Here is a 14,408-nt window from a genome sequence, read left to right as displayed (position 1 = left end):
CTTTTGACATTCTCTGATTGCTGGGATAAATGTGCTTCTTTTCTGCCTGGTGTACAGTGAATAATCATTTTCACAAACATTCTGCTGTCCCCAATTTTTAATACTTTCCCTTATGCTGCAGTTTTTTCACCCCTGAATTAACTATTTCTGCTGGTATGACAGCATCTTTACTAATGCAGATCTTGGCTGCTTTCTCGTGTCCAGCACTGGAATTTACACTCAATATGCCCTTTCAGTTAACAAATCCTGCTATTGAATTCCAGTCCAGCTGCTTATTTGTGCTTTCATAAAATTAATAGTCTTTTCCTTCCAGATTTTCTAGTACAGCAGAAGATCTGGGCTTTCTCTGTGTGGTAAGTCTTCTAATTCTACCATTTTTTGAAACCGCTCTTCTTGAGCAGGCTCATACTCAACTAGCCTTTTCTTCATTTCAACCTGTGATTTTTGCAGTTTTATCAGTTCATCTGAATAGCTAGTTAAGGATTTTTCTGTTTCCAGCCTTTTGTTATTTTAGCTGATATACCCCCAAAATGTTTCATTCATTTTAATCACCTCTGATTACATTTGATTTATTTTCTTTCCTCTAAATTGCCGGAGGACATCTCTTGTACCAAAGCTGAAGCCTGAACTGCTTTTTGTTAAACAGTTGCAGGATTCTTCTCTGTCAGTGTTTTCTCTTCACCTTTTCTAGTTAGATTTCTTTCAAGTTCTATAATTCTTTTGCTTTTCAGTCATCCAGGCAGTGTACTTACTAACCAGTAAATACATTTTACTGAAGCTGGCAGAATTACTAGCTCTTATTTCTCGGTTTCTGTTTTTACACTGACAGAGCTGAAATTAAGCTGCTAAACAGTGTGCAGCTATCTTGGAAGTCTCATTAAGGAAACACTGACACAGATGGTGAAAACCGAGAGCAGTTATTACCCTACTTATTGTCTGCAATCAGAGAGGTGCCACAAGCTTCAAATGGATTTACCCCATCTGAGTTTAGATATGGTAGGAATTTCTGATGATATTGCTAAAGAAACTTGAGAACAAGGAAGACACTATTTAAAGTTGTGATAAAACATTACATTATTTTCAAGACAGATTAAACCTTATTTTGCCCAGTTAAATTTCTCCAAGTATTATGGGTTCTTAATATCATGATGGGAATTGACCCCATTCCTACGTCACAGTATGATTAAAGTCTGTGAAATTAGTATTGTCAGCCTTTGATGTTAGCCAAAAGTACACTTCTCAGCACCAGCAAAGTGCCCAGAATAGACTTCTCCTGCAATTCATATGGAGATACATTTATCAGTAGCATATCTAAATAACACTGCAAATCCTTTTTATGAGACCCAGTGATCCTACTACTACAAGGGCTGTCTGGGTATCCTTCTTCCACATTGCCCTTATTTCTGCTTTCCAAATCCTGGTATTTTATGACTTTGTGACTCTGTACTTTTACCTTCTTTTCATGGATTAGTACATCTGGTTTTCCTGCATCTGTTTTTTGAACTGTTGATAAAAGGTGATCCCATGTGATATAAACTTCATCATTATGGATGGCATAGTAGCACAGCGGTTAGCATTATTGCCTCACAGCAAGAGGTTCCTCGGTTTGATTCTCGTCACTCTGGTTTCCTCCCACATTACTAAGACATGGGTGGGAGAGTTTCTTTCCTGGGCCTCCGCTGAAAATTGGCTTGTTCCAAGTCAGACTTTCCTGGTAAACAAATGTTAAATAAATGAATACAAATTCTCTATAATGCTTAGTGGCTCATGCTTTCAATGCTTCTCGGCTACTTCAGTATTATAATGTTCGCACGACTCTCAATGCAACAGTCCTGACACATTATTATGCCTTTCAGTGTACAGACCCTCTGCCATTAGTGTATCACAACCAGCAACAAGATTTGTGATTGTTTCCAGTTCTCCTTTACAAAACCTGTATTTGTCTATTTCTCCCACGTGCTCAATGGACTTTGTAAACCAAGGTGAATGTAGTCCACTATCCTGGGCCACCAATGTTAACCTTTCATCTTTTGGTTTAAATTTCTCTATCCTTAACCATTCTTGTGTCAGCTTCTGGTTGACATGAGGTTGTTCCAGGAGTTTTCTGTACTTGCAACTATATTTATGGCTTTTCCACATGTTTTGCCTTCTCATCTGATCCTTCTCCTTAAATTCTTTCTTTTGTTTTTTGGAACATTCAGTTGCTGCCTGATTTTTGTCTACTTCTGGTTTGGTTTCCATTCCCGCTCAACACTGATATGCTTCTGCTAAAGTAAGCAGGGACATCAGCTTAAACTTGTTCTCTTCATGTTTCAAAACTTTCACTATGTTTCAGTTTTGATCGATGAGGTCAGCAGATACACATGCAGTCCTATGACTTTCACTATGTTTGAATCTGACAAGGTCAGCAGATATGTATGCATGCAGCCTATGATTGCAGATCTATACATGTAATCAATTTCGAGGAGGTCCATACCTCATTCAGAATGAGGAATACATAATCTTGGTGTACATTCATTTTTTATAAATCATTTGATAAGCATGAACATTTTTTCTTGTTTTCCTGTCAAATTGATTCAATACCTTTTGGGGCCAGCCAATCACCTCAAAACTGTAAGTTAAAACAGGAAGAGCAAACTGGTTTATAGCTTGAACTTTGTTCCTAGATGTCTGGGCTGTTTTCAGTATTAATTGCAGTTTTCTAAAATGTTCCTTACTGAGTTTTCTTCAGATTTGTTCATATTTTATAACTGATCCTTCATCAATTCCCAAATATTTATACAGTCCCTCCTGCTCAAGTTCCTTTATATTGTAGTCCTGTCCCACACTATTATTTTTGGGTCTATATTAGAACAGCGAACTTTTAAAATTTCGAGTGTTCTAATATTGAAACCTATTAATTGAAAATTCAAAACATCAAACATACAGAACAGCGAATTTTTTCCTAGGGAAAAAAATTGCTGTTCCAAAACACATACACACAACACAAGCACACCAAACAAACAGCAATCCACACACATACACCTAAACTCTTAAATCTAACCCTACACTAAACTATACATATACCACTATATCCACTTACCCTAACCCAAACCCTAAGGTCCTTCACTATCGCACAGTCACTTCACCCCCACTCTAACCCTAACTCACCTACCCAGCCCTAACCCTCACGTCCACACAATCGCACACTTACCTGACTCGTGCCCTAACCATAGCTCACCTAACCCGCCCTAACCCTCACATCCACACAATCGCACACTTACCTGAACCCAACCTGTAACTTTCCACCACAGCGCTGAAAATACCGAAGCAACAGAAACGGACAACCAAATTCTTTCCCTAGGAAAAAATGTGTTTTTCTGTTTCTTCGATATTTTCAGCGTTCGCTGAAAACGGGCCAATATTAGAACACTCGAAATTCTGAAAGTTCGGTGTTCTACTATAGACCCTTATTTTCTTGTTGCTGTAGCTTTCCTGCTTTAAATGTTACTTTTAAACATTTATCAAGACCAAATGACATTCTTAGATCATCTGAGCAAGTTCTGACCATTTCTAGTTGTGCTTTTAGTTCGTCTGATGAACTCTACAGTTTTAAATCATCCACAAAAAGAATATGAGAAGTCTTTAATTTGTGTTGTTTTCTGGGAGCCAAACTGTAACCATGACCTAATCTGTTAAGTACACATCTTAATGGGTTAAGGGCAAGACAAAAGAAAAAGGCTGACCAAGTCACCCTGAAATATCTCCCCCCCTTGAATTTTTATCCCTGGGATAATATTTTGTCCTTTATCATGGCTTAGCTGCAGTTGTTTGCTACTGTGTCATGGTCACTGTAATGTAATTGATTACTGTAGGTTGTCCCTTCTATGTCTGTAAGCACTCCTTTATCCACGAATGTGGGATGCTGTCATATGCTTTTTTGTAATCTATCCATGCCACACTTAGATTCTTCCCCATTTTACAATTCATCAATATGACTTAACAAATGATCCTTTGTACCATATGCCTTTCCTTTATCTTTTGTTCTAGTGCCATGCTTGAGTTTTCTTCTTAATGAATATAAACTCTGTTGGCATCAATTCCAATGTGTAGTTTACACATCATCGGAAGGCAAGTTATTTGTCTATAGTTTTTTTAGGATAGCCTGTAGGTTTATTCTTGTCATTTTTCCTCTTGTGAACGAGGTTGGTATCTGTTCAGGATGCACATATAAGTACTTCTTACTCAGGGTTAAATATTCATGTAAAGATGTTAATACTTTTAGCCAGAAGTTAGTTACTGCATTTGGATATGGGGTTTTCCAGTTAGGAGCTTTTCTTACTTTTGTTGCAATTTCTCTGGCCATTACTTCATCCCATTTTATATCCTGTACATTTAAACTTCTTACTGTTTTTTTTTTTTTTTTTAACTTCTATCCATTCAGCATGTGTATTACATTCCAGAGGGTCTTCATAGATATTTTCCAAAATGTGTCTATTTCTTCTTTTTTTGGTAGTGTTTCTATTCTTTTTGTTTTGTTTCCCAGTTCTCTATAAAACTTTTTTGGGTAATGAATGAATTGCTTATTTTGTACTTTTTCTTTATATTTATCTGCATGTATTTTAACTTTTTCTGTCTATGCTGCTATCTTTAGTTTATTATTTGTAATTGTGCATAATAGATCCTGGTCTATAATACTGCGTGTTACTTTTATCACATCTGTCTTTCTATGTATTTTTGTTGATCTGTTTCCTCTTCTATACTTTTCTAACAGTGACACTTCTTGTCTTAATTGCTTTACAGTTTTCTTTATTTGATACTTCCATGATGGTATTTGATTTCTTCCCTTCCTGTGCCTTGCCTTATTGCCCTGTATTTTTTTAAGACTTTTATTGGTTATTAATTTAGCTGCACAGTAATAATCCTATTTACTTCTGTTATGTCACATGAATGTGAGTTAACAGTCTTGATTACTGTGTTCATTTGCTACTTGTTTGCAATCAGAGGGCTGCTACAAGCTTCAGCTGGATTTACCCCATTGTCGCAATTTCAGATGATATTGCTAGAGAAACTTCAGAACAAGAGAAGACATCATTTAAAGGTGTGATAAAACATTACATTAATTTTTAGGACAGATTAATGCTCACTCTGTCCATGGTAAAGGGGTACATGCAGAGTAAATCCAGAAGATGCACCAGTGAGCTTATGTTAAAAAAGATGGACTTAAAGAATTTAACCAAGGTGAATGGTGTTAGTATTAGCACCCTCAATGGAAAACAAATTTCTGGCTAATAGGTAAAGGCATTTGAGGTAACTGAAAGAATAAATGCTGTGAACTACAAGGTTAGACACCAAAAAAAAAGAGAAATATCAAATGTATCATGTTAACGTACTGAAGCCAAGGAAAGAAGTAGACAATTCGGCAATGAGCAAGCAATCTAAAGTTTATATATGAAGGATCAGATAATCGTTACCTTAAGTGCAAAAGAAGGAAATAAGAGACTTTCTGTTAAAAAATAGTGTTTTCTGAAATGCCTAGAAGGACTAAACTGACAGAACATAACATTTCAGTAAAGAAGAAATTATTGGCAAGAGGAAAATATTTAGGCAATTTTGTAGAGCAGTTGAATTGATGGATTCTTTGTCCATTTTCCCACGGTTAATCCATTACTCCATCCACAACCCCTTTTTCCTACCTTTGCACAAGGGATCAGAATGTTACTTCAACGGTGACAATCAACTAGAGTCACTACTCACCCACAGGTAACATATGAACTAAATTTATATATTACCCCCCCCCCCCGATAAAAGGTATGGATGCAGATAGACAAGATATTTATATCAAAAATACATGAATATTTAACAAACATGTTGTATCAGATTATGCAGCAATGATCTTAGGAATTAGGCAGTCTAGTCTTGAAAACAAAATGAGGGAAATACTGGAGGTGGTTCTTTACAAATAAGATGAACAAAAATATAATATTCACTGATCAACAATGCAACAAAGTTAGGCAGAAATACCTCAACAGGAAGTTGATACATAGGATCAAGCTATTTAATCAGAATACAAATTAAACGTTATACCGCAGAGATATCTACAAGGAACCAACAGCAATACTGCTTGGCAGCCTAAAAGTTAAGTCTGTTATAAATCAACAGACAGAAACATGGAGGAAGTAACACAGAAAATGGAATGACAAACAGAATGTTTTACTAAAAAAAAAAAAACAATTTCAGAAGCTTGAATGTAAGCTGTTGTATACTGACAATAATTCTTAACATCTGAAACTATTAGCAATGAAGCTATGACAACAGGAAATGTACAGAAGAATATTCCAAATTAATTTAGATATTGGAAGGGCCATTGGAGACCCAAGGGAAGTATGTTAAATAATGGAAGGGTCAAATAGAGACACACAGGAAATGTTACAGGTTTTTAAGTAATTTTACTTGTTTTTACATGCTTCATAAAGGGTACACTCTGAGGGGAGGGGGCATGGGATGTTTTTTATATCAGTTAAATCTTCAAAAATTAACCAATGAGCAAGTCAACTGATTGATGGCCACTATTACAAAGAAAAAAATTAAGACAATGATTGAAAAACAATTCCAGGGAAATCATCAGGAGGGGAAGGGATATCACTGGAAGTTTGGAAATTGGCAGGTGAGAATGTATTGAACACTGGTTCAACTTGTTCAGCCTGATAGTGGAATCCAGAAAGATCACAAAGACATGGATACGAGAACTACTTACACTTATTCATAACAAGTGTGGGGACCTGTTATTTCTGTCATGGTACTGACCAATTACAGTGCTAAATCATGACTATAAAACATTTGCAATGATACTTCAGAAGAGACTGGCAGGGATAATGCCTTACTTAATACATGAGGACCAATATGGGCTTGTTGTGGGGCATTAAACTTTTAAAGATTTCATCAGAACTCTGATCCCAATACAGCATGTTGAGAAAAAAGACTACCTTTCAGTATTTCTCAGTGTGGATGCTGAAAAAGTGTTCAATAGGGCTTAGTGGGAATATTTATTTGAAGTTTTGGATGTTATGGGATTCCCAGCTAAATTTATATCCTTGGTACACAAGGGTGCAGCAGTTAAGATTAACATACAAGCTGAGGTTTTTCAAACTTTCACTATGTTGTGGGGAGCCAGGGAGGGTTTGCACACTATCCCTTGTCTTATATGCATAGCACCTGGAGCCACAGATGCAATGCATCAGGCAATCCAAAAACAGAAGGGATAAACTGGTATGGGAGGGAATTAACATTGTCCTCTATGCAATTAAAACTAGATGCATGTAGTGGAAAGGGTCTTAATGACAATATTTCTATATTACCAGCATTAAATTGTTATCCCAGGACCCTAGGAAACCATACACACATACATATACTCTACTGCACTACTACTACTAGCAGGCTTTTTTTATACAGTTGTTAGGGGTATATATATTTTATATGTATACCAATGTATTTTACATGTATATATTTATATATTTTTTATATTTAGACTTTATATATTTATACATATTTTTTATACATCCTTATACATTTTTCATTCATCAGATATGTTCATATATATATATATATATATATATATATATATATATATATATATATATATATATATATATATATATTTTTTTTATTCATGTATTTAGTTGTATATATATATATATATATATATTTTTTATATATATATATGTATATTATTTATGTTTTTATTATTCTATTATATATGAATATGATGATACCAAATGTCAACACCAACAGTTATTTATAGCACTTTAAAGGAATGGATGGTGGTTAAGTAATTAATTATCATTCAATTCAATTAATTAATTAATCATAATTATTGTTATTGATAAGAAAGCCATTGACTGCTTTTTATTGATTGATTCTGATTCTGAGGTGGTCTAGGTATGGAGGCCAATCCTGTTTTTCGTTTATATTTTGTTATGGATATGTTTTCATATTTGTTTTTCTTGTTTTTCTGGTTTTTGGTGGTTTTGGTTTGGGAGAGAGTAAGCAGAAAGACAGTGTTTTGTTTGGTTTTTGTTGCTATTTTCGATCAATTGTCCTCTATGCTGACAAAATATTCATCAGCTTGACAAACCCCCCCCTAATGTCTTGAGAAATTTGAACAGCTTTTGGGCTATAGAATTAATCAAGTTAAAACACAGTACGTGCTCATAAATATGGTTATTGTGGCTGAACTACTTGATTATTACTCTTTCCAAAGCATGTTGCTAAATTAAGGGGTCTGGGTCAATGTGGTTCTCAGCTATACCCCAGATGGGTTTGTTTTATATTTCATGTCTTTTACCATAGTCTTTAGAAAGACTCCTGTTCTTGGTCTTTGCTGTTGTTCTAGTCTTTAGAAAGACTTTTGTTTGTATTTTTATCTTCTCTTTAGTTGTTTTCTAGTTCAGAGTCCTAGCAAGGATTTATTTTTAATCCTGCAGCTTTTCATGAAGTCTTTATTAAGGCTATTTTGGTATTTTTTAAGTCCATATAAGGACTCTCAGTGCCCTGCAGCTACTGGTATTTTTCAGAAGTCTTAGAAAAGATTGTCTTGGCTGGTTCTGTGTTTTTGAGAACTTATAAAGACTATTTTATCACCGTGGCTTTTGGTCTTGTTAGGTCTTTTTTGTTGAGGGGATAGGCCTCCCTTTCCTATGCTTTTGTAGTTGCCTAAATAAAGAACCTTCTTAGATCCAAAAAATACTGTAATCAGATTGATCTCTTCATAGGCTGTGGCCTTCTGGGTACAGATGAGCACTTTTATCCAGAGCTGCAGGAGTGAAGGCAACAGGGGCATTTAATATAAAAAAGGGCAAATATTTAATTATTTTGGTATATACTAACATAAGGGAAGGAGACAGCAGCATATGAAGTATGCACATTCCTGTTAAAGCATATATAATGTGAACTTGAATATAACACAATAATGACAGAAAATATTACTTTAACCTGCAATACAGTATAATTTTATTTTCTTATCTCAGGTGAAAGTACATCAGCTCAAACCAAAGCCTTTAGCTCTGTCTGCCTTTTAAATTATTACAAACCTTTCAGGCAATAGCACAGTATTTGATTATAAACACACATAGGACTGCAATTATAACCCAAGAGCTTCCAGTGCAGCATGTTTATGAATTTGTCTCCACAGCTGCAGTTGGAAGAAAGCATGACATTGTAGCTACAACATGTTACAACTTAATTTTTTTCTGGAAAATATTTAGTGTTTTCACTTATGAGATACTGCAACTCACTATACATATATTCTAGGCATTAGCTTTACTCCACCATTTCCGCAAAGGTCATATAGCCTTCAGGTGGAAACAAAAGATTGTACCAGACTGTGACAAGACAAGGCCTCTGAAATTCTGGCTTTACTAACAGCATATTAAGAAGCCATGTGTCATATCACTGTAGACAGTCACAATAAAATAAAAACTGGAATTACAAAAAGGTACTTTGATGCAAAACATACACATGCTGTCCTAGTGGACTGTCACTTTTCAGAGGATACACTACCTACTTTTATAAGAATCACATAAAAAATATGCACTTAATGAATAAAGGGCAAATATTTATTTCAGTATATACAACCATAAGAGTAGCAGACAACAGAACTTTGACAAACCCTGTTATCCCAACAAACCATAACAATAATCAATCAGAAGACAGCTTGAAACTGTGATTTACTTTCATGCGTCACCTGCCCCAACATTTTGTGCAGAGGGGAAATACTCTCCAGGCTGAAATCAAGCACAGTGTCAGTATATCCTGTTGGATTTCTTCAGATCTACTGATTTATCTTTGTTTCTGTGTCTCTATTCGTGAGTCAGTTTGTGGATGGGGCTTGACATTATAGGTTATTTTTCTTTCCGATCGGCTGACATTATCAGACTGGAACTAGCTACATTCAAACATGTACTGATGTGGTCTCTCTGGTGTGTGGTGTTTTCCCCTGACAACCTTTTTCTGTTTTATCTTAATTTTAATGGCAAAACAATTAATTTTTAAACCATCTTCTATAAGGCTTAGAATCTGCCTTACAAATTGAAGGGGTTAGTTTTTCAAATGTCTGTCTTTCTGGGTGTTTTAAGACATGCAGAAAAATGAAATGTCTGGGTGTGTAAATACAGCATACATGTTCCTTACTTACAAAGGTATCTGGATGCATGGAATAACCTTTGTAAGGATACTGAAGGCTCAAAACAAAGATGGAATTCACAAACAATACGGAAAAGGCATAAAACACTTCTAGTGCGATGATGGATCATAATAACTGGCAGATTAAGCAGACCATGTGATTTTTACCAGCCAGTAAGTGTGATTCTTCAGTATTACTTCCTAACATTTCCCTTATGAACCATGTATTTTCCCTTGTTTTTATTTTGTTGGTTTGTTTCATAATATGGCATGTTGTCTCAGTAATGGCAATTTTGACCTTTGCCTGTTATTCATCTACTTCTCCTTGCAAGATTCTGTGACAGTACTTTAATGAGACAAGCAATTCTACTAACAAGCTTGGTTGGCTTGCTTTTAACGGTAGCCACAAATGACCACACATTTGTAAATCTGTAATTCTAACTTTCACCTTATTGTGAGTACCAAGTCCAAGACTATGTTCTCCTGAGTGGGTTGCAATACCCATTATTTCATGCATGCCCTGTGTAAGCCGTATAGCTTTGTTTGAAGATGTTCCTGAAGTAAACGCATTCCAGTTAAAATCAAGCTTTTCAGGTACCCATTAACAAAAATATATCCTTCACTACCCATTGTAAGAATTCCTTCTACACTTTTTTGTCACTTTACTTTCTTTCCCAGCGGTCTCAATTTCAAACGGCTCAAGGGCCAGATGAGGGATGAGCCCACTGAGCCAAGGGTTGGTCAAATGGTGACAAAAAAAAAAAAGAAAGTCAGAAACACACACAAACTCACACTCGCACGTGAATCATTTATTAAGACATTCATTCCCCATACACAGAGGTGCATATCACTTGGCATGTGAAACAAGTAGCAGTATGAAAAGCCTCTGCTGGGCAGGTGGGTCTCATACTGCTACTTCTCTTGCTCAAAACAGACCAACGGCAGATGCTGTTGGAATCCAAGTGCTTCTGCTATTGTTCTACCTGAGCTTCAGGAAGTCTCTTTCCTCACCAGCACACAGTTTAAAGGTAATTCGAGCCACACAGTCAAGCATTTATCAATGTAGCTCAGATTGCAAAGTGACCAGACTTTTTTAAGGCTGTGAAGTGATATGGATTGGGGCAGATGTTTGCAGGATGAAGGTAAAGTGTCAAAGGGCTACATATGGCTTGTGGGCCAGCAGTTTGAAACCTCTGGTTTAGTGGATTTGTAAATAAGTCAATGTTTGAGTGTCTGCCTTTTATTTTTGACAAGGTGAACTAAAGTAGTTCTTCCCTTCTACTGTTACTCATTAGTTCTGTTTATAGGACATTAGCCCTCCTTCCTTGCAGGTCTATTTCCTAAACATTCTTACCAGATTTTCACACTAGCATGCTGATTTTATAAACATTATTTGCTCTATGCTATGTATCTGTGATTACATCTCAGCTGTGGTTTTATTTAGTATAAATTCAGGGAGCTCTGTAGTCAGATTAATGGCACTACCCCTCTTTTTTAATTATAATTTAACAAATTTCAGGTGCATATGTTTTCTTTAGTTGTTGGCTTATGGGCCACACTCCTCCATATCTTTGGCCTCTAATGTCTCCTCCCTCCATTATTTCCATAGCACGTTCACTGCCCTGGTACTCGTATCACTGATAAAGTGGTTTCATGAGAGGAGGATGGGCTATTCTTGCATTGTTTAAATATCTCTTCATTGACTAATATAAGGTTATAAAGGAAATGATGCCCCAGTGTAGCTGCAGAAGAATGAGATCAAAGTTTGCTGCCTTGAAAAACAATCAAATATGATCTTCCCTATTACTTCAGCTGTATCTGTCAACAGCACTACGCTAAGACTAAAAAAGAAACTGAAACAGCATTTGTCCCACTCAGGAAGACTGGCATATCATGCAGACCCCAAGCTGTTCTTAAAAACATATATCACATAATGAAATGCTATATTTTGGGTGTTAAAAGAACCAATGCTAGAATCTCATATAACGTCCATTGGTACAGTTAGCAGTAACATCAAAAACAGTTAATGTAAAACTTTTGGCATTCAGTGAAAGTAGGTGTTTTAAGAACATCTACCAACTCTTTGGAATGACAGACAACTCATTAACACCTAAGTGGTATGGAATGTTACACCTCCAGCAACCTACACATATCTTGCATTCTAGAGCATTGTCTGAAAAATAAACTTAAAAAAGTGATATGATAAATAAAAGTAAATATTTTCTGAACAATGAAAGCTGTTAAAACTGTACAAATATCAATACAAGAAATATTCTTTCCAGAGATAATAGTGCATTTGTAGTCTTTACATAAATGCTATAACATACTGCAATGAATACAAACACAAAATAATATTTGTGCTAAACTTTCACAATTTCTCATATCTTGAAAACTGTATAACCTAGACATATACTGTTAGAACATTTTTGTTAATCAGATAAGTTTTCACATGACAAGAAACTTCTCTGAATGCATGCTGATTGAGATATTTACAGAAACATGAAAGCATATGATTAATTGTATAATTAGTATGAACAACACTGAATATTTCTCAAGATTTAAAACTTACAGTACAAAGTGGAAAGAATGTTTTATTCAACAACATCCAAGGTTTCACCTGAAGTCATGCAACAGTTTGCAAGTCACTTGTTTTTGAAGTATTAAGTACATATGGAAATATTATTTGTTTCCATAATTACTAACAGACAAACTAACCAAACTAGTAATATATCAAGTAAAGTGTGATATACATGGACATTGACAATGAGTTTACATGTATCCCACCATGGCATATCACACCATATCCCTCAATAACATGTAGGGCTCTCAGTAACGAAAATCTGAACATAAAAATGGAAATATGAATAATAAGCGATAAACAGTGATTCATTTCTCTACTGTGGAACATCCTACATTAACAGTCTTGATGTTTGCACTTTCTAATATTGCCTCGTTTATTACCTGTTAAGTCACTTATTAAATGAAGTTGGATGCAAAAATGTTCTGGATGCCATAAGGAACTATGGCTGTGAACTGGAAGCATACAAAAAAGCCACTATGGCGTGAATGAGATAAGGTACTTTAGTGCATAAAAAAATAATAATAGTCTGCATTTCACTGTAGACTGAAAAATTAAGAAAGTCATAAAATGTAAGGGTTATTAAAATTCAAGAAACAATTAGTATACACTGTAAAAGCTTTGCTTGATAACACTTGAACTAAACAAATATTTATGTGATAACTAGTTAAGTAAATTGGTCTGCAGACCTTTTTCAGCCATGACCAAGGCCAAAGTCAAACAATACATACTGATGTGTAACAGTAATCTGCGCAGATAAACTTACTCCATGCATGCAAGCACTGCCAGTCTTATATGGAAAAAAAAAAAAAAAAAATATATATATATATATATATATATATATATATATCTATATATATATACACACACACACACACACACACACACACACACACACACACACACACACACACACACACACACACATACACAAACTTAGGAATGGTGAAATTAAAGGAAAGGCAGGAAGTGAAAATGTTTTCTAATATTAGGGTAAATGAAAACTGTATACTGCAAGAAAATACGAAAGAAAATATTATGGATTGTTTTCTGTTACTATACATGTACCTATGTCACTTTTCAAAAATGTGACATCTAATAAAGATGTTTACAAAATCATCGGGTAATGCAAATGCAGTTAAAACCATCAGAAAACAATGACTAACATTTTAGCCTTTTAGCTGTGTAACATTTATCAGCTGCTTATACTGGATAAAAATATCTCCCTTTTTTCATCAGACATACACAATCTAGTATAAGGACAAGGGCAATATTTAGTATGAATGTAATGCAGGCATCTACGAGTGATGACTATGCCACAAAACTACCAAGGCTAAGAGACATGTTGGGTGTGGTTACAGGAGGCATGCTTCAATTACTCTGGGACTGGCACACCTACCTCTAAATAATGACAGGCAGAAAACCTTACATTTGCAGATGTATGTGTGTGTGTGGAGGGGGAAAGGTCCTACTCTGAAGCATGCAAGAAAGCACAGCCACACTCTCTCGTGTGCTGTAAAGATAAAAAAAATATTATTGTTATTCTAAAGGGGTGGTGTACGTTGTATTATGTCAATCATGTGATGGATTTTATGTGGGAAAAACAAAAAGGGCTTTGAGACAAAGGGTATGCCAACATATCTACATCAGTCACAGAAATTAAAATAATACC

The 14,408-nt window shown here is 35.3% G+C and overlaps 1 protein-coding gene across 2 annotated transcripts in view; it reads right to left on the bottom strand.

Annotated features, from left to right (window-relative positions):
• OTULINL (OTU deubiquitinase with linear linkage specificity like) overlaps positions 1 to 14,408 on the bottom strand; it is a 999,021-nt gene that overhangs the window by 109,330 nt on the left and 875,283 nt on the right. The window lies entirely within an intron of this gene.

This window comes from Protopterus annectens, chromosome 3.part0 (assembly GCF_019279795.1).
Source record: "Protopterus annectens isolate FY-2018-M chromosome 3.part0, PAN1.0, whole genome shotgun sequence".
In the NCBI taxonomy this organism is placed as follows: domain Eukaryota; kingdom Metazoa; phylum Chordata; order Ceratodontiformes; family Protopteridae; genus Protopterus; species Protopterus annectens.
This window is presented reverse-complemented; position numbering and strand designations above follow the sequence as displayed.